Genomic DNA, 22167 nt, shown 5'->3' with positions numbered 1-22167 from the left:
TCAGAGTCCCGTTCGGTGGGACCGCACTGATGTGTGACATCCTCCTGCACTGTGCGATACCTCCACGCAATGTCAGGGAAGGTCACACGTCTCCCTGGCAACCACGCAGCTCCTGCGGCCGCAGTACTATACAGAGGGCTGCCGCGGTCATTCTCCGCTGTGCGCTGACAAATACTGGCCAATGCAAGGCCGGTATTTGTCAGCGCATCGGCATACCCCTGCACAACCTGTGGTGTACCTGTAGGGATACGCGTACCCCTGTGATAGAGGGTCTGAGAGCAGGGACCCTCTTAGTGGCTAATGCAGAACAAGGTCCTCAGCTGTTGCAAAACTACAAATTCCAGCATGCCCAGACAGCCAACGGCTGTCCGGGCATGCTGGGAGTTGTAGTTTTGCAACAGCTGGAAGCACCCTGTTTGAGAAACACTGAAATAGGGACTGATTCCCTTGAACAGGGAGCTGGTAACATCCAGTTGTCAATTTATAACTACATTTTCCCTGTTAAATGATAAAGGAAGAGTATAACACTAAGTTCTATGAAAACAGCCTCCAAAATTCTAAATTCTTTTAGAAATGCATTTATTTAGGGATACAGACCCATCAGGGGGGCTAACAATTTATATTTAACTAAAAATTTGCAAACCCCTATATGGCTGAATTTTATGTGTTATTATTTGTTATTATTATATATAATAATAATAATGATGAAGATGATGATGAATAATAATATAATAATAATAATTATTATTATTATCATCATCAATAATAATAATGATAATAATAAACATCATCATTATTTGTATTATAATTTTTTCTTTTTTTATTATAATTTATTATTATTTTATTACTATTAATAAACATAATAATAATAAATATTATTATTATTATTATTATTAGAGATGAGCGAACTTACAGTAAATTCGATTCGTCACGAACTTCTCGGCTTGGCGGTCGCTGATTTTTCCTGCATAAACTAGTTCAGCTTTCAGGTGCTCCGATGGGCTGGAAAAGGTGGATACATTCCTAGGAAAGAGTCTCCAGCCCACCGGAGCACCTGAAAGCTGAACTAATTTATGCAGAAAAAGTCAGCGACCGCCGAGCCGAGAAGTTTGTGACGAATCGAATTTACTGTAAGTTCGCTCATCTCTAATTATTATATTAATTTATATTAATAATAATAATAATAATTATTATTATTATTATTATGTGTGCAAGCAATTGAAAAACAGAGCCATGATTTATATTGTTAGGCTAAGTTCACACAGCCAGCCGTTCAGGGTCCATTAATCTCTTTTTTTTTTTGCACCAAACGGACCCAAAACAGGTCGGAGCACAACTGACACCGCCGGGTCCCATTGACTTAAACGGGCTCCATTGGGTATCTTACAGGAGTTAAACGAAAAAAAAATAAATAAATAGGACATGCAGTATTTTTTTTCTCCGCTCGACTCCCAACCTTCCGACGGTCCAACCCTTGGAGCTCCCTTTACCGGAGCACTCCGTACTGGTTCTATATAAACAACCATAACCTATAATAGCCTAAAAACTACTCCTCTCTCTACCTGAATCATAAAAATAAAAAAAGAATGTCTGCCGGGTGTCCTGTGTAAATCACTTCTGTATACCGCCACACCTCTCAGCCTCCTGTGTTGCAAATAGAGATGAGCGAACTTACAGTAAATTCGATTCGTCACGAACTTCTCAGCTCGGCGGTTTCTGACTTTTCCTGCATAAATTAGTTCAGCTTTCCGGTGCTCAGGTGGGCTGGAAAAGGTGGATACAGTCCTAGGAGACTCTTTCCAAGGACTGTATCCACCTTTTCTAGCCCACAGGAGCACCTGAAAGCTGAACTGATTTATGCAGGAAAAGTCAGCAACCGCCGAGCCGAGAAGTTCGTGACGAATCGAATTTAGCGTAAGTTCGCTCGTCTCTAGTTGCAAACAATACTCCTGCAGTTCTTTCCTAGCACTTGCAGATCCTCACATGCCTCTAACCAGCCATGAATCACATAGCTGCCAGTAGGGGGAGCTCTTGCCTATAGACTCTGAGGACTCTCTAAAACAGACACCCACCACAAAAAAAAAAAAAAAAAAAATATTACAGATAAAGTTGTTGAAACTTTTCCTTAAGTGGTTGCAAAGTATGCTGGGAGTTGTAGTTTGAAGTCAACTTCCCTGCTGCCTGGGACTTATACGACTGAGGGAGAAGACTGCAGGTGAGTGTATGTTGTGGCCATCAAAGATCTGGCTGTAGGGCAGTGTTATGTGGATGTTGTCTCAGTTTAACCCATTGTGCAGGGACATGAAGGCTTGTAGGTTGGGAGGTGTGGGTGCTGTAGTATCAGGCAGCCCTCAGGAGCTGCACTTCCTATACAAAGTGTCTATGTTTAATTTATTAAGTGAAGGCAGGGTGGCTGGCGGATGTAGTTAAAATATATATATATATATATATATATATATATATATACTCTGTTTCCTGTCTGCTGGCAGCTGGGTGTTCATGTATTCATTAGCCATCACTTCACGCTAAGGAGCTTCTGCTTTTCCTGCTGCTTCTGTTACACTATATCAGTGGTCTCCAACCTGCGGACCTCCAGATGTTGCAAAACTACAACTCCCAGCATGCCCGGACAGCCGTTGGCTGTCCGGGCATGCTGGGAATTGTAGTTTTGCAACATCTGGAGGTCCGCAGGTTGGAGACCACTGCACTATATGTTCACACTGAGTAATTCCAATTGCTTATTCCTCTCAGCAGTGAAAAACCCAATAGAGTTTGGGCGCGTTCACAAGTACAGGATCCTGCGCAGATTTGTAGCTGCGGATTAGAAGCTGCGCTCAGTCATTTAGTTTGCATTGAAATCTGCAGCAGAAAATTCTGCGCATCAAATCTGCCTATGTCTGAACTTGCCCTTAAACTGTATTTCCTCTCCTCAGTTCACACTGAGGAATTTCTGACGCTGAATTCGGTTCCGCATGAAGAATGAACATGTTCTTTCTTCATGCGGAATCCACGTATTTGTCCCATTGAAGTCAATGAATTTTTTTGTTTTCTGGCCCAACGCCGTCCCGCACAGAATTTGCGCGGAAATTCCGCTTAAAAAATGAAAAGGGAAATTCTAATTGGTGGTTGTCGTCCAGCAAAAAAAAAAAAAAAAAAAAAAAAAAACATTGCCTCTTGTATTCCGCAGCTGAATTTTTAAGATATAAATCCTCAGTGTGAACAGAGTTATTGTTAATACATATCTTGTTTACCAGAACAGGATAAATATTTATAGTTTGTATATATTTGGTCGTGTCAAATGTACAGTACAATGTTTCACAACCGGTGTGCCTCCAGCAGTTGCAAAACTACAACTCCCAGCATGCTGGTAGTTGAAGTTTGCCAACAGCTGGAGGTACACTTGTTGCAGACACTGACTTTGGCCATGCTGGGAGGTGTAGTTTTGCAACAGCTGGGGGCACACAGGTTGCAAAACACTGACTTAGGGTATGCTGGGAGCTGTTGTTTTGCAACAGCTGGAGGCACACTGGTAATAGACACTTATTAAGGGCATTCTGAGAGTTGTAGTTTTGCAACAGCTGGAGGCACACAGGTTGGAAAACACTGACTTAGGGTATGCTGGGAGCTGTAGTTTTGCAACAACGGGAGGCGTATAGTTACAGACACGGCATGCTGGGAGTTGTAGTTTTTAAACAGCTGGAGGCACACTGGTTGGGAAACACTGACTTAGGGAATGCTGAGAGTTGTAGTTTTAAAAACAGCGGGAGGCACACTTGTTACAGACACTTACTAAGAGCATGCTGAGAGTTGTAGTTGTGCAACAGCTGGAGGCACACTGGTTACAGTCACTGACATGGCATGCTGGGAGTTATAGTTTTGAAACAGCTGGAGGCACAATGGTTGCAAAACACTGACTTAGGGCATGCTGGGAGTTGTAGCTTTGTTGGAGGCTTTGTTGGAGGCACACGGTACTGACACTGCATGTTGGGAGTTGTAATTTTGAAACAGCTGGAGGCACACTGGTTGCAGACACTGACTAAGCACATGCTAGGAGTTGTAGCTTTGCAACAGTTGGATACACACATTAAAGACACATAAATATGTCATTGTTTTTTGTTATAAAGTGACAGTGCCCCTTAAAGATCAGCATTTCATATGCTGGAGATAAAAGGAGTACTACAGTCTTAGGCTGGGTTCACACCACGTTTTTCAAATACGGTTACCGTATACGGTTTTCCGCTAAAAAACGTATGGCAAAAACCGTATGCAACCAGATACAACCGTATGACTCCAAATTAAAGCGTATACGGTTTTTCTCCGTATACGGTTCCAAAACGTAAGTACGGTTCTATCCGTTTGCATCAGTTTTTGCCAACGGTTTTGCTATTTTGTTGGAATTAGTTTTCCAGCAATTTAATAAAGTTACTATTGTTGTATTGAAATTCCTTCTGCGCATGTGTCAACTCCAAAAACGGATTAGAAAAACCGCGTGCAACCGTATTCTGAAATTCTGTGTATGGTTCTCCTAGACAACAATGTTAAAAGAACCGCATACGGTTCGCATACGGTTTTCCAACCGGAGGCAAAAACGTGGTCGACAGTGTTTTTGCCTACGGTTGAAAAATCGGCAAAACCGTATCCGAGGCAAAACGGATGCAACCGCACACAACATTTGGAATACGGTTTACAATGCATTCTCTATGCATACGGTTTCGGATATGGTCATATAGGTTTTTTTTTTTTTTGCGGAAAACCGTATACGGTTACCGTATTTGAAAAACATAGTGTGAACCCAGCCTTAGACACTTTTCCCTTATCCTGCAGGGGAGAGCCACGGCAGAGCCAGGGCCCCTACAGGAGACTGTGGGGGGTCCCGGCGGATAGAGGATAAGTGTCTAAGACTGCAGTACTCCTTTAATCTCCATCATATGAAATGCTGGTCTTAAACGGGCACTGTCACTTTATAAAAGCGGATAAGAGTCTATGGCTACAGATCCCTTTGAAGGGGGACTCCGCCCATAGACATCTTATCCTCTATCCAAAGGATAGGGGATAAGATGTCTGATTGCGGGGGTCCCCCACGATCTCTGTGCCGCATCTGGCATTCATTTAGAACGCTGGGTGCAGGTGGCGGGGGCCGTGATGCCACGCCCCTCGTGACATCACGCCACACCCACTCAATGCAAGTCTATGGGGGAGTGGCGGCAGTCACATCCCTCCCATAGACTTGCATTGAGGGGGTGTGGTGTGACATCACGAGGGGCGTGGCCGTGACATCACGACCCCCGTCGCCCATACTGCTGAGCAGTGGAGTACCCCTTTAATGGTAAGTTAAAAAAAAAAAAATTACTTTTTTGACATGTCAGAAGTTTTGGTCGGTGGGGGGGGTCTGCCTGTGCGGACCCCAATCAGTCTCTAAAATTAAAGGGGCAGTAGTGAATCCGTATATTGCATTCAAACAAGTAACAAGCAGAGATGGAAGGATACAGTGCCCGTTCATTAGAGATAGGTGTGGGTCTCATCCCCCAGATAGCAATAGCATCATATTACAGTGTCTCCAAACCAGGGTGCCTCCAGTTGTTGCAAAACTACAACTCCCAGCATGCCCGGACAGCCGAAGGCTGTCCGGGCATGCTGGGTGTTGTAGTTTTGCAACAGCAAGTTGGAATGTATGCTCCCTTTGACCTTATTCACACGGCAGTGGAAAAATTCCACTAGGAAATTCTGTTGCAGCGGAGTCCTATTGTTTTCAATGGGATTCTGCTGCACCACACACATGGAGGAATTTCCGCAGCGGAAACATTTGCCGCCAGAATTCCGATTCCAACCTCTGTAGAAAGAACTGACATGTCTATTCCCTCTGCAAAATCCGCTCAGAAATGCATTGGCATCTATGAGACGGCGCATTTCCCATCAATCCTAGCTGTCTGCCAAATGTCTGCCTGGAAATTCGCTTTGCGAGCATAGGCGTACAGTGCCATAAATCCTCAGATTTGCGCAGTTTTTTTGAAGCGCTGGTATGTGGAAGTGACTTTCTACTTATGTCACTGAGACGGAGCGTGACCTCTCGCTAGTCGGGTGTCATTCCACATGTGCTGCACCTATATGAACTTTTGCTCCGTAGCCTTGCGGTTTGCACTTGTTTACATACGTCATGTGTATTGGGTAACACAGGGCAGACGTAAATACTGTACGTATATAGCATAGCATGCCATAACATATACGTGCACCCAGGGGTCACGTCCTGGGAAACAAAGGGGGAGATTTATCAAAACTTGGCAGGAGGAAAAGTTGCCCAGTTGCCCATAGCAACCAATCAGCTTGCTTCTTTCATTTTTAACAAGGCCTCTGCAAAATGAAAGTAGTTGTGGTTTCCCGGTACTGTACATGTACTGTACCTTGTGTGGTAAGTCCCCAAAGTCAGAGTTCCTCCGCCCTCATAGGAGTCTCTTAGTAGGATAACTCCTAGTCGCCTGTTCCTTCTTTAATTTTATGTATTTTTCGTATATTGTATAGTGTAAATATTCCTTCCAGGACCTTAGGTCACATGATTAATGATTATATTGTTCTGCTAAGGTTAAGGACCTTCCAGGTCAGGTGCTCATGTCACGTGATGTACCACAATGCTTTGTAATAGGACTGACAGGTTTGGGGGTCCAATAAGCTTTGAGCCTGCCCCTTGCCATATAAGGGCGCTGTTACCCAATCATCGCTCTCTTTCCCTCGGGATATGACAGCGAGCGGAACTCTGTGCAAATCTACCAGACAAATCTAGGCCTGAAGCCTGCTAACCTCAGCTGAATACAAAAACTCAATCCTAATCCTACGTGACTACTGAACCTAAATCAAACCCCTAAATCCAGTGGAACAGCGTAATCAAGCATCAAAGGTTATTCACTAAAAGGTCCCAACCAAACTTGTGAGGAGCCTAAAAATCCTCTGTAAAGACTGTTATTACATTTAACCTGCATAAAATCTGCAGTAAAGTTATATTCAGTTTACAAAAATTCCGGTTGTGGACAATCCTTTATTCCGGCCCTATCGTTCCTGGGATGGGTGGCGGTAGGATATATATATATATATATATATATATATATATATATATATATATATATATATATATACAGAGAGGAACCCGCACCCTGGCGTCATGACAGTTAACGGTTAATCTAACACCCTTTCATCACTGCACAGCTACACCATACCTACCCTACACCCCCAAGCTACCACATAGTGATCTGATTGGTTGCTATTGGCAACTAGGCAACTTCTCCTTTGAACAGGTTTTGATAAATCTCCCAAAATTTCCACTAAAGGGGGGACATTTATCATTGCATTTAGAGCTGTCTTGTTGTCTATATTTGGTGCAGTTTAGGTACAGTGTTTTTTTTTTTCCAACTTTTTTTGTGTCTTTTCAATTGGACATTCTTCTCAATGTTGACCTGCCGTACGCCATTTATCCTTTTCACTATGGGGGACATTTATCATTGCATTTAGAGCTGTTTTGTTGTCTATATTTGGCACAGTGGGGTTTTTTTGAGACTTTTTTGCGACTTTTCAAAGAGACATTCTTCACAGTGTTGAATTGGGGCACGTTCCCACTTAGCGTATACGCAGCATATTTCACGCTGCGCAAAATCTGCAGCAGCAGTGGGAAGTAAGCTGAGTATCCCTCACTCACCATACACACAGGGCCTTCTGGCGGCAGCCCTATGTGTGCAGTGAGTTTTGGAGGCACAAAACCATGCAGAGTTGTACAATTTGATAGTGGATGGCATACAGAGCAGTCACGATAGTCTAATAAGATCCTGAACATAGAGGCAAGTAAGTCTCCAAAATAATATTGTCAAACATTCCATATCCGAGCAGTGAAGGGTATAAATAGTGCAAGTGGCTAGCGCCTCCACGTCACTCATAAAGAGAACCATGTCCATCATGCATTCGACCTCTCCTAGAGAGGAAGGCCCTGGTATATTGACCTACATCTAACCCACCTCCCACCATACAAAAGTGTACTGTATCATAAAACAGAAACAAAATAAACTACTCCCCATCAAACAAAATACTCAACAAAGAAAAACTGAAAGAAAAGAAAGTATCCCCTAGCCAAACAAGAGGACATCCCCATCAGAACTCATAAGGTCAGCCCGCAATAAACAGAGGGGCAAAGGACCCCGAATACGGGATATTGAAAGATGAATAAAGGAAATAGGAGCTGACATAAAGAATAGACACAAAGGCAAAGAAAGAAGAGAAAGAGAAGTGGAGACAAGAAAAAAAAGGAGAGAAGAGAAGTCCGCTGCACTACCCCCAAACCACCACCACTGAGAAGTAATCTGAACCTACACCTCCACGCGCAACCTCCCCGATGTACCCGCCAGGGATGCCCTACAATACCAGGAAGAATGGCAAAAATCAGACATGAGTTTCGTGATGTCTTTGGGTGGATAGGCAAATTCAAGAACCTCCTCCAGTCTCTGAAAATCTTTCCTGCCCTACTTTCCGTATTACGCAAGGTCTCTAGCCTATGAATAAATAGAAGACCTTTCATAGTGTCTACAATTTGCGTCAGAGTGGGGACTTCCTCCTGTAACTAGAAACGCAATAAGCATTTAGCTGTGGACAACAACATGAGATGAACCCCTTTTACAGCAACTAAACTGCCCGTTGGATATTGTGATCCCCCTGGGTATGTAATGAAAGATCATACTCAGCCAGGTCAGAGGAACCTCCACCTGCCACACTTGTGTAATAAACTCCCCCACTTCTTTCCACATACCCAAGAGAGCGGGACACTCCCAGAGCATGTGTAGGAGACCCGCCTTCTCTAAGTAACATTTAGGACACCTTCGCAGGTAGTGTGCCAGAGCATCCCTATAAGAGAGATTGTAAGCATAGGTAGCTTTGTGTAAAATATGTAAATGAGTCTCTGTCCAGGTTTCACTAGTGGTTGCCTTCCTGACCTGTAAGAGACCCAAAAGCAATTTAGATTGGACATCTCAAACCTCCAAGTCCCTCTCCCAAGATTGGAATACAGTGTCACTCAATGAGTTGAGAGCCACTCACTTTAGGTGAGCGTATATGTCCGACAAAGACTAATGGCTCTCCTCCTCTCCCAGAAAAGTGTAAAACATCTTGTCAGTAGCATAGAAATTTTGGTAGCTTGGTAAGGAGTGCAGATAGGATTTTAACTCAAAGTACTGGAAGGCCTGCTGAGGCCGGAGACCATATTGGTCCAATAACACCTCCCAGGATAGCAGAGAGCCACCAGCATCCGAGAGGACATGTCTTACCTGTGTGATACCCGCACGAACCCAGAGAGTAAAACGTTTGTTTTTTCTTCCCTGAGTGAAAGAAGGTGAGTTACAGAGGGGCAGACCTAAGGACACAATATAGGGAAGCCCAAAGAGCTTCCAAACAGCATTCCAGGCAGCAATTGTGTCTTTCAAGAGGAGGCTCGTTTTAACAGAAGCAGGTAAGGCGCCATACGGAGTGTGTAGGAGAGCACCCAAATCCCACGGTGACGCCAGTGCCTCTTCCACGCACAAATTTTAAAACAAGAACGTATTCAGCATCGAGTCCCTGGCATGTCTGTGGAAAGCCGCCAAATTATACAGTCTGCAGACCCCCCTCAGATTTTGGAAGACATAGCTTTCGAAAAGCGATCCGAGGGCGCTTACCATTCCATAGGAAGGTAGTGAGGACTGCCTGCAGATGAGAGACATCCGAATGGTGTAGTAATAAAGGAATCATCTGCAGAGGGTAGAGGAGCCTTCCAAAACTAACCATTTTCACAAAGTGAAAAATAGAGATAAGGGCAGAGTCTGCCATCTTGTGAGATCTCTTAAGACACGTTGAAAAAGGGGAGTATAGTTAAGCTTGTATAAGGAATTAGGTTGTCGTCCCAGGTACAAGATATGGTTGTCACGATTTGGCTGGCTGGAGGTGGATCCTCTGTGCCAGAGAGGGATTGGCGTGGACCATGTTGGTGGACCGGTTCTAAGTTGCTACTGGTATTCACCAGAGCCCGCCGCAAAGCGGGATGGTCTTGCAGCGGCGGTAGCAACCAGGTCGTATCCACCAGCAACGGCTCAACCTCTCTGACTGCTGAAGATAGGCGCGGTACAAGGGAGTAGACAAGAGCAAGGTCGGACGTAGCAGAAGGTCAGGGCAGGCAGCAAGGATCGTAGTCAGGGGCAACGGCAGGAGGTCTGGAACACAGGAACACACAAGGGAACGCTTTCACTGGCACAATGGCAACAAGATCCGGCGAGGGAGTGCAGGGGAAGTGAGGTATAAGTAGGGAGTGCACAGGTGAAAACACTGATTAGGCCTGCTGCGCCAATCAGTGGCGCAGTGGCCCTTTTAAATTGCAGAGACCCGGCGCGCGCGCCCTAAGGAGCGGGGTCGTGCGCGCCGGGACAAGACAGACGGGGAACGGGTCAGGTACGGGAGCCGGGACGCGCACCGCGAGCGGGCGCCTCCCGCGTCGCGAATCGCATCCCGGCTGGGAGAGATATTGCAGCGCACCCGGTCAGCAGGTCTGACCGGGGCGCTGCGAATGAGAGGATGCTGCGAGCGCTCCGGGGAGGAGCGGGGACCCGAAGCGCTCGGCGTAACAATGGTTCATAGCAACCTCAACATCTAGAGCAGAAGACGCTCTGTGGTTCCTGTCACGATGCCGGCTGGCAGGAGGTGGATCCTCTGTGCCAGAGAGGGATTGGCGTGGACCGTGCTAGTGGACCGGTTCTAAGTTACTACTGGTGTTCACCAGAGCCCGCCGCAAAGCGGGATGGTCTTGCTGCGGCGGTAGTAACCAGGTCGTATCCACTAGCAACGGCTCAACCTCTCTGACTGCTGAAGATAGGCGCGGTACAAGGGAGTAGACAAAAGCAAGGTCGGACGTAGCAGAAGGTCGGGGCAGGCAGCAAGGATCGTAGTCAGGGGCAACGGCAGGAGGTCTGGAACACAGGCTAGGAACACACAAGGAAACGCTTTCACTAGGCACAAGGGCAACAAGATCCGGTGAGGGAGTGCAGGGGAAGTGAGGTATACATAGGGAGTGCACAGGTGAACACACTAATTAGAACCACTGCGCCAATCAGCGGCGCAGTGGCCCTTTAAATCGCAGAGACCCGGCGCGCGCGCACCCTAGGGAGCGGGGCCGCGCGCGCCGGGACAGGACCGATGGAGAGCGAGTCAGGTACGGGAGCCGGGGTGCGCATCGCGAATCGCATCCCGGCTGGAGGCGGTATCGCAGCGCACCCGGTCAGTGGATCTGACCGGGGCGCTGCAGTAGCGAGGGTGTAGCGAGCGCTCCGGGGAGGAGCGGGGACCCGGAGCGCTCGGCGTAACAGTACCCCCCCCCTTGGGTCTCCCCCTCTTCTTGGAGCCTGAGAACCTGAGGACCAGACTTTTGTCTAGGATATTGTCCTCAGGTTCCCAGGATCTCTCCTCAGGACCACAGCCCTCCCAATCGACCAAAAAAAAGGTTTTCCCTCTGACCTTCTTGGAGGCCAGTTTCTCCTTTACGGAGAAGATGTCCGAAGAGCCGGAAACAGGAGTGGGAGAAACAAGTTTGGGAGAGAAACGGTTGATGATGAGTGGTTTAAGAAGAGAAACATGAAAGGCATTAGGAATACGAAGAGAAGGAGGAAGAAGAAGTTTGTAAGAGACAGGATTAATCTGGCACAAAATTTTGAAAGGACCAAGATAGCGTGGTCCCAATTTGTAGCTGGGAACACGGAAGCGGACATATTTAGCGGAGAGCCATACCTTGTCTCCGGGAGAAAAAATGGGGGGAGCTCTTCTTTTCTTATCAGCAAACTTCTTCATACGTGATGAGGCCTGTAAGAGAGAATTTTGGGTCTCTTTCCATATGGTGGAAAGATCACGAGTTATTTCATCCACAGCGGGCAAACCAGAGGGCAAGGGAGTAGGGAGGGGGGGAAGAGGGTGACGGCCGTACACCACGAAAAATGGGGATTTGGAAGAAGATTCAGAGACTCTGAAGTTGTACGAGAATTCGGCCCATGGAAGAAGATCTGCCCAGTCATCCTGGCGGGAGGAAACAAAATGCCGTAAATAGTCACCCAGGACCTGATTAACTCTTTCTACTTGCCCATTGGATTGAGGATGATAAGCAGAAGAAAAGTTTAATTTAATCTTGAGTTGTTTACAGAGAGCCCTCCAGAATTTTGACACGAATTGGACGCCTCTATCCGAGACGATCTGCGTGGGCAACCCGTGAAGACGAAAAATGTGTACAAAAAATTGTTTTGCCAACTGAGGCGCTGAAGGAAGACCAGGAAGAGGAATAAAATGTGCCATCTTGGAAAATCGATCAACGACCACCCAAACAACAGTGTTGCCATGGGATGGGGGTAAGTCTGTAATAAAATCCATACCAATCAGAGACCAAGGCTGTTCGGGGACAGGCAGAGGATGAAGAAGACCAGCAGGCTTCTGGTGAGGAGTCTTATCCCGGGCACAGACAGTGAAGGCCCGCACAAAATCAACAACATCCGTCTCCAGAGTCGGCCACCAATAGAAACGAGAGATGAGTTGCAAGGATTTCTTGATGCCCGCATGGCCTGCGAGATGGGAGGAGTGACCCCATTTGAGGATTCCGAGGCGTTGGCGTGGAGAGACGAAGGTCTTCCCTGGAGGAGTTTGCCTGATGGAGGCTGGAGAAGTGGAGATCAGGCAGTCAGGAGAAATGATGTGTTGCGGGGAGAGCTCTACTTCAGAGGCATCCGAGGAACGAGAGAGAGCATCGGCCCTAATGTTCTTATCGGCAGGGCGAAAGTGAATTTCAAAATTAAACCGGGCAAAGAACAGAGACCACCTGGCCTGGCGAGGGTTCAGCCGTTGGGCAGACTGGAGATAGGAGAGATTCTTGTGATCGGTGTAAATGATAACTGGAAATTTTGATCCCTCCAGCAGATGCCTCCATTCCTCAAGTGCCAATTTAATGGCCAGTAGCTCTCGATCCCCGATGGAGTAGTTCCTCTCCGCCGGAGAGAAGGTCCTAGAAAAAAAACCACAAGTAACAGCATGCCCAGAAGAATTTTTTTTGTAGAAGAACCGCTCCAGCTCCTACTGAGGAGGCATCAACCTCCAATAGGAAGGGTTTAGATGGGTCAGGTCTGGAGAGCACGGGAGCAGAAGAAAAGGCAGACTTGAGCCGTTTAAAGGCGTCTTCCGCTTGAGGAGGCCAAGACTTAGGATTGGCATTCTTCTTGGTTAAAGCCACGATAGGAGGGACAATGGTGGAAAAATGTGGAATAAATTGTCTGTAATAATTGGCGAACCCCAAAAAACGTTGGATAGCACGGAGTCCGGAGGGGCGTGGCCAATCTAAGACGGCAGAGAGTTTGTCTGGGTCCATTTGTAGTCCCTGGCCAGAGACCAAGTATCCTAGGAAAGGAAGAGATTGACATTCAAACAGACATTCCTCCATTTTGGCATAAAGTTGATTGTCTCGAAGTCTCTGAAGAACCATGCGGACATGCTGGCGGTGTTCTTCTAGGTTGGCAGAAAAAATCAGAATATCGTCCAGATACACAACAACACAGGAATATAAGAGATCACGAAAAATTTCATTAACAAAGTCTTGGAAGACGGCAGGGGCGTTGCACAGGCCAAAGGGCATGACCAGATACTCAAAGTGTCCATCTCTAGTGTTAAATGCCGTTTTCCATTCGTCCCCCTCCCTGATGCGGATGAGATTATAAGCACCTCTTAAGTCCAGTTTGGTAAAGATGTGGGCACCTTGGAGGCGATCAAAGAGTTCAGAGATAAGAGGTAGAGGGTAGCGGTTCTTTACCGTGATTTTATTAAGTCCGCGGTAGTCAATGCAAGGACGTAGGGAGCCATCTTTTTTGGACACAAAGAAAAATCCAGCTCCGGCAGGAGAGGAGGATTTGCGGATAAACCCCTTTTTTAAATTTTCCTGGATGTACTCAGACATAGCAAGAGTCTCTGGGGCGGACAGAGGATAAATTCTGCCCCGGGGTGGAGTAGTGCCCGGGAGGAGGTCAATAGGACAGTCATAAGGCCTGTGAGGAGGTAGAGTCTCAGCTTGTTTTTTGCAAAATACGTCAGCAAAGTCCATATAGGCCTTAGGGAGACCGGTTACAGGGGGAACCGCAGGGTCACGGCAGGGAGTACTGGGAACCGGTTTAAGGCAGTCCTTGAAACAAGAGGTACCCCAGCTCTTGATCTCCCCTGTGGACCAATCCAGGGTTGGGGAATGGCGTTGAAGCCACGGAAGTCCAAGGAGAATTTCGGAAGTGCAATTGGGGAGGACCAAAAACTCAATTTTTTCATGATGAGGTCCGATGCACATTAGGAGAGGCTCCGTGCGGTAACGTATGGTACAGTCCAATCTTTCATTGTTAACACAATTGATGTAGAGGGGTCTGGCGAGACTGGTCAGCGGGATGTTGAACTTGTTGATGAGAGAGGCCAAAATAAAGTTTCCTGCAGATCCGCAATCCAAGAAGGCCATAGTAGAGAAGAAGGTAGATGCAGATATCCGCACAGGCACAGTAAGACGTGGAGAAGCAGAGTTGACATCCAGGACTGTCTCACCTTTGTGCGGAGTCAGCGTGCGTCTTTCCAGGCGAGGAGGACGGATAGGACAATCCTTCAGGAAGTGTTCGGTACCGGCACAGTACAGGCAGAGATTCTCCATGCGGCGTCGTGTCCTCTCTTGAGGTGTCAGGCGAGACCGGTCAACTTGCATAGCCTCCACGGCGGGAGGCTCAGGAACGGATTGCAGAGGACCAGAGGAGAGAGGAGCCGGGGAGAAAAAACGCCTCGTGCGAACAAAGTCCATATCCTGGCGGAGCTCCTGACGCCTTTCGGAAAAACGCATGTCAATGCGAGTGGCCAGATGAATGAGTTCATGTAGGTTAGCAGGAATTTCTCGTGCGGCCAGAACATCTTTAATGTTGCTGGATAGGCCTTTTTTAAAGGTCGCGCAGAGGGCCTCATTATTCCAGGATAGTTCAGAAGCAAGAGTACGGAATTGTATGGCGTACTCGCCAACGGAAGAATTACCCTGGACCAGGTTCAGCAGGGCAGTCTCAGCAGAAGAGGCTCGGGCAGGTTCCTCAAAGACACTACGAATTTCCGAGAAGAAGGAGTGTACAGAGGCAGTGACGAGGTCATTGCGGTCCCAGAGCGGTGTGGCCCATGACAGAGCTTTCCCAGAGAGCAGGCTGACTACGAAAGCCACCTTAGACCTTTCAGTAGGAAACTGGTCCGACATCATCTCCAAGTGTAGGGAACATTGTGAAAGAAAGCCACGGCAAAACTTAGAGTCCCCATCAAATTTATCCGACAAGGATAGTCGTAGACCGGAAGCGGCCACTCGCTGCGGAGGAGGTGCAGGAGCTGGCGGAGGAGATGATTGCTGAAGCTGTGGTAGTAGCTGCTGTAGCATCACGGTCAGTTGAGACAGCTGATGGCCTTGTTGCGCTATCTGTTGTGACTGCTGGGCGACCACCGTGGTGAGGTCGGCGACAACTGGCAAAGGAACTTCAGCGGGATCCATGGCCGGATCTACTGTCACGATGCCGGCTGGCAGGAGGTGGATCCTCTGTGCCAGAGAGGGATTGGCGTGGACCGTGCTAGTGGACCGGTTCTAAGTTACTACTGGTGTTCACCAGAGCCCGCCGCAAAGCGGGATGGTCTTGCTGCGGCGGTAGTAACCAGGTCGTATCCACTAGCAACGGCTCAACCTCTCTGACTGCTGAAGATAGGCGCGGTACAAGGGAGTAGACAAAAGCAAGGTCGGACGTAGCAGAAGGTCGGGGCAGGCAGCAAGGATCGTAGTCAGGGGCAACGGCAGGAGGTCTGGAACACAGGCTAGGAACACACAAGGGAACGCTTTCACTAGGCACAAGGGCAACAAGATCCGGCGAGGGAGTGCAGGGGAAGTGAGGTATACATAGGGAGTGCACAGGTGAACACACTAATTAGAACCACTGCGCCAATCAGCGGCGCAGTGGCCCTTTAAATCGCAGAGACCCGGCGCACGCGCGCCCTAGGGAGCGGGGCCGCGCGCGCCGGGACAGGACCGATGGAGAGCGAGTCAGGTACGGGAGCCGGGGTGCGCATCGCGAGCGGGCGCCACCCGCATCGCGAATCGCATCCCGGCTTGAGGCGGTATCGCAGCGCACCCGGTCAGTGGATCTGACCGGGGCGCTGCAGTAGCGAGGGTGTAGCGAGCGCTCCGGGGAGGAGCGGGGACCCGGAGCGCTCGGCGTAACAGTTCCCTTTGCCCAGGTAAAGGAGTTGAGACTTCAACACATTTACCTTTGTAGCCAGAGTAAGTACCGAAAGGGGCCAGGACGTCAAGCACATCGTGTAGCTGGATATTAGGGGAGCCCATAAATAACAGCATATCATCAGCAAAACACGCTAACTTCAATTCCCGGTCACCTACCATGATACCTCTATAGATTGGAGAAGAGAGAAGATGCACCGCTAGCGGTTCTGGGGCAAGGTCAAACAAGAGGGGGGACAGGGGGCCGCCCTGTCTCGTGCCCTTGTGTAAATGGATGTTGTCGGATAGGAAGCCAGGCGTGTAGATTCTGGCTAAGGGTGACATGTACAGGGCATCCACAAAAGTTTGGAAGGCACTTGAGAACCCAAAGCAGTTGAGGACACTACGCAGCCAGGACCAACTCACATTATCGAATGCTTTTTCCGCATCAACAGCCAATAGGCCCGCCGGGTCTGCGCAGTATCCTCTCCTGCCCGTCACATCCAGAGCTGCCAGGACCGATGTTAGTCACTCCGGATCTGCCTTTGACAAAACCTGACAGATGTGATCCCAGGAGGCCCGAGAGAATATTTGCCAACCTATTGTCCATAATTCTGGCCAACAATTTGAGATCCTGCTTTGATTAACGACACGGGCCTGTAAGATCCAGGATTATCCGGCGGCTTCCCTTGTTTGTGAAGGACCTTGATATACGCGGTGTTACATAGTTACATAGTGTTACTAGAGGCCTTAATGGGCTCCCCCTTTTAGAATTAAAAAGAGATGCCAGGGGAGACAAAATATCTGTCTCTAAAGCTTTATAGAACTCCCCAAACCCCCCCCCCCCCACAAAGCCATCAGGTACGGGTGCCTTTCCTGAGGAAAGAGATTTTATACATGAGGAAACCTCTTCAGTATTTATCTGGGAATTAAGTAAGGCGATATCCTCCTCAGCAACTTTAGGAAGGGACAACGCATCTAGGAAGAGCCGTTCACCCTTTGCATCCACCTCCACATTAGCGTATAGGCGCTTATAGAACTGTTGAAGAACGGAGTTGATGGCTTTGGGGTGAGTATTCATGACTCCTTACTCATCTATTAGTTCCTTAATAAATTCCCCTTTTCTCTTCGGTTTGGACATGCACGCAAATAACTTGCCTGCCTTGTTTCCAAATTTAAAATAATCCACAGACCTCTGATCCCTGAAAATGTTGTCCCATGTTTCCATGCTAGCTTCGAAGTCCCTTTTAACCCCCACCCATAAGTCCTTATTAGCAGTTGAGGGTGAACCAAGGAGGGTGGTATAGACCTCACGCAATTTAGCAGTAGCCGCCACATAGGCAGACGAACACTTCTTTTTTGAGGCAACATAGGCAACGATATGGCCTCGCAATACTGCCTTTGCTGTATCCCAGAATAAAGCCAGTTTATCAGCAGAGGAAGCATTGGTGGAAACGTATTCCATCCACCATTCTTTCAGCTGAGCAAGAAAATCCTCATTAGCAGCCGGAAAACTTATGCAAATAGGGGCGTGATCAGAGATGACAAGATCAGAAATGAGTCTCTCCTCTACCCTCGACAGCAGGTCCTGAGAGGTTAATACATAATCAATCCTAAAAATGCGTATACTCAGGACCCATGGGATTAAAGTGTCTCCACACATCCGTCAGTGATGTGGATTCCGTAAATAGGAGTAAAGAATCGTCCCCTCTGGAGCTCGACGAGATGCAAACTCTGAGTACTGTGTTGAGATCGCCCTCAACTACTATGTTATGGGTACCGTCCTGTAGTAATTTGGCCTCTAGGGAAGAGAAAAAGGCAGGATGAGAAACATTCAGGCCATAAACATTATAGACAGATACTCTACACACAGGTGTGTCTAGGAGAACATGTAATAGGCGACCTTCAGTGTCCGCATCCAACGAGAGTACCTAATATTGCAGTCTCTTATGAAATAAATTCAACACACCCGCTTTGCGATTGTCAGAGGCAAGTAGGTGTTTTTTTTTTTTTTTTTGCAATAACGCTATATCACCGTCCAGTTTTTTCAGATGCCTAAGGACCATACGTCTTTTGGCAGGAGATTGGAGACCCTTGACATTCCATGTCATTATTTTCATAATGTACTACTAAACGGAAGGGAGGGACATGACATGAACACCAGCAGACAATCGAATGGGGCGATGCAGCAAAGGAAAAGAAGAAAAGAAAAAAGGTAAGGGGAGAATGGAGAGAAAGGAAAAAAAGCCATTAACACACAGAAGAGAGCAGGCCACAAACAAAAAAACAAAAAACAAGCCAAACCTAAGGCACACCCAGAACCCAAGTAAGACCCAACAAAATTGGGCCTCAGCAGTGTTGAAGACCATAATGGACCTCACTTCTTCCGCGTACCTCTCAGGCACGACCCGTAGCAAGTGCAATATGACTAGGACATAGGAGAAAGGTAGTGGGGTAGTCCCGAAAGAACTGAGAAAAAATAATAAATGAAATGAAATAGCCCCTCCATCACGATTTCCTTTTCAGGGCCGGAACAGCTCCCAGGATCAGCATCCGAATAACATCAGCCAGGTAAGAATTAGAAACCAAAATAGAACAGAAAACCAAACAAAAGAAAAAAAATATAGCACCATAAGGCGCCGTTTCTCTCAATCAGAAAGGGTGAAAGACCATGCAAATGAAGTGCTTCTCACTGGAATCCTGAGGTGACAGGTAAGTTCAGTTCAGGTGGGTTGCAGAGGCACAGAAGAGCAGAAGTTTCTGACCCCATAGTATCAATGGGGTTTGCAACTTCTTAAAGGTGCACAGTATGCATTCCTTGTCGGCATAATTCAGGTATTTGAGGATAACTTGGCAGGGCTTAGGTTCCTTAGCTGGTGACTGAGCCGACAGATGCAGTGATGGGCCTATTCTATGCGCCCTCTTGACTGTGCAGGCAATATTGAGACCCAGTGCCTCGGGAATTTCCTTAGCACACAATTGAGCTAGATGGTTCAGGTATAATGGATTCAGGCAGTCCTTCTATGTGGAAATTGCGCATCCTGGAGCGGTACTCCAAGTCCTCCACCTTTTTCTTTTAAAAACTGGTTCGAGCAACTTAAGAATCGTACCATGGCATTACTGGCACCCACCTTATCTTCCAAACAGCAGACCCTCTGCTCCAATTCAGTAAGCTGAGTAGCATGCGAAGACACTTCTCTCTGTAGCTGCGTAATAGATCTGGCCACTGCTTCCTCCACCGAGGCCTTTATTTAGGGCAGCAGGACCCGAGCCACCACCTCAGCCATGCTCCTATATTGATCATCTCCGATGCCTGACCTCCTTTGCTGCTCCTGCTGGCAGTCTGTGGCTTCCTAAGTGTCCATATGAGTCCCAGCCATCTGGGATGAGGGCAATGAGGAGCTGCCACAGTGTGAGGCGGCATTCCATTTTGGCAGACGTCATGCACTCTGCAGAGCGGGATGTGGGCGGGTCCGGTCCGGCGTCCCCACTGTGGCGGAGAAACTTCTCCATACAGTGTCGGGAGGCAGTAGCACTGACGGGTGCACTAAGAGGTACCCCTGCTGCAGGTATGAATGTCCGAGATGGAGAGTTTAGTGGGGTTGGGAGCAGAGCTCTGCACCTAGCTGCCAGAACCGGAAGTCAGCTTGGTCCATTTAGCATTGTAGGTGATGCATTTTTACACTTTTTTGTTTGCTGGTAATGTTTAGGTGCACCAAATTTATTAAATGGATGCAGGACTTTTGTTAAATTTTGTGCAGGTACACATTCCTGGATTTTCTCCGGTTTATTAATTGCGCAGAATTTAGTGACCATTTAATCCTGCTGTGCAAAGATCTGCGGCTTTATACAAATAGATGACCACTGCATAGTAAAAAAAAGGTTAAATGGCATACTGCAAGTTAACATTGAGAAGAATGTCTACCGGTATTTAAAAAACTGAAAAAAAAGTCGCAATAGCCTAAACTGTGCCAAATATAGTCAACAACTCTGAATATGGCAACCAGAGTTGGGATCCTTCCCAACTCTGGTTGCCATATTCAGAGTTGGGAAGGATCCCCCTGGTATGGGACAATTGGCATCTGTATCATTGGGGTTTTTCACCTTCCCTTTGATCCACACAATGTTGTTTAAGCGACAATAGATCAAAAAACTACATTCCCCAATCTGTACACATGGTTTCCTGACTGCCGCTCCTATCGTGGGTACAGACAAGTCTTTGTTCACAATTTTATATATATATACATTGCACAGCACAAAACAAAAAAAAAATACTAGATAAACCTATCATGTTGATGAAAAAAGGGGTCACATGGTAGAACTAGATAAAGGACAATTGGTAATACATGAAATGGAATAATAACAAACATCCAAAGTAAACTCAAAAAGCCTTATGGCTCACCCCAAAAATTTGTTGGATACTTCTACTGGATACAGGGTACCCTAAGAGTATGAATTATTGGGAAGATCTACTATATATTATTTTTTTTTGTTTGTTTGTTTTTTTTATCTTATTATGCACAGTTTTAAGTATTGATGTGTAACCCTGGTTCAGTATCTTATGTACATTTTATTATTACATACTCCCTGTTCCCACCTTTTCTTGTGGATGCTGGATTTACTTTGGATGTTCGTACTTATTGCATTCCATGTATTATCAACTAACACGTTCCACACTTGACCATATTTCTGCATCATGATTGTTTTGTTTACTATATTTAAAGGGGTAGGGATAAGATGTCTGAATGCGGGGGGCCTGCTGCTGGGACCCCCTGTGATCTCTGTGCAGCAACAAGCCTTCTCTGCCGGGCTGCTGCTCAAATCTCGAAAACCTCTGTGTTTCCGGGACTGGAGACGTGATGTCACCTCACGCCCCCTTGTGACGTCATGCCACGCCCCCTCCATTCAGGTCTATGGGAGGGGGCCAGGTGGTGGAGGCTGATGAGAACACGGGCATGGTTCAGTCCAGGTCAGGCACAGGAGGTCAGCAAGAAACAACTGAATCAGGAAACCGTCTTAGGCTGGGTTCACATCACGTTTTCTCCCATAGGGAGCGCATACGGCAGGAGCTAAAACCTCGCGCTCCCGTATGCCTTTCTATGCGCTCCCGTATGTAATTAATTTCAATGAGCCGGCCGGAGTGAAACGTTCGGTCCGGTCAGCTCATTTTTGCGTCGTATGCGCTTTTACAACCGGACCTAAAATCGTGGTTGACCACAGTTTTAGGTCCGGGAAAAAAGCGCATACAGCGCAAAAATGAGCTGACCGGACCGAACGTTTCACTCCGGCCGGCTCATTGAAATGAATTACATATGGGAGCACATAGAAAGGCATACGGGAGCGCAAGGTTTTAGCTCCCCCCTGCCGTATGTGCTCCCGTATGGGAGAAAACGTGATGTGAACCAGCCCTTAGGTAGGGAACCCAGCAGACCAGAACAGACACTTTCACTAGTAGACAAGCTACAATATTGCTCAGGCATGTGGAGTAGCGTTATATAGGTGGTGCCTGGCAGGGATTGGAGGAGGACATTAAAAAGATGGTACATCCCTAAGGGGTTCACCGGAAACTGTTGTCGCCTGCAGCGGGGAGAAGGAGTTGAGCAAGCATCTCAGCCAAAGTAAGCAATGGGACACCCTGCACGATGGTGGTTGCCAGCAACCGGCATCACACTGTCTTGTATGTGCATGTTCTTATGGATTGACAATAAAGTTTAAAATGACATTTGGAGGTGGCCAATTTATCATCTATGCAAATATGTAATATGTGAAGAACAGCCATTTTTTTGGAAGTCAACATTAGCTTCCAAAAACAGTGTGTGAACATGGCATATGAATCCCATGTTGAATCATTTGACCACAAATGGAATTTGCAATGCATTTACCCCTGAGTG

General features: G+C 47.2%; 1 protein-coding gene across 1 annotated transcript in view; it reads left to right on the top strand.

Moving 5' to 3' along the window:
• The first annotated feature begins 2112 nt into the window (after nucleotides 1-2112).
• PLA2G4A (phospholipase A2 group IVA) overlaps nucleotides 2113-22167 on the top strand; it is a 118052-nt gene continuing 97997 nt past the window's right edge. Inside the window, exon 1 of the mRNA XM_056523618.1 lies at nucleotides 2113-2215. The gene's annotated coding sequence lies outside the window, so the exon portion shown is untranslated. The remainder of the gene's footprint in view (nucleotides 2216-22167) is intronic.

This window comes from Hyla sarda, chromosome 6 (genome assembly GCF_029499605.1).
Source record: "Hyla sarda isolate aHylSar1 chromosome 6, aHylSar1.hap1, whole genome shotgun sequence".
In the NCBI taxonomy this organism is placed as follows: Eukaryota; Metazoa; Chordata; class Amphibia; order Anura; family Hylidae; genus Hyla; species Hyla sarda.
This window is presented reverse-complemented; position numbering and strand designations above follow the sequence as displayed.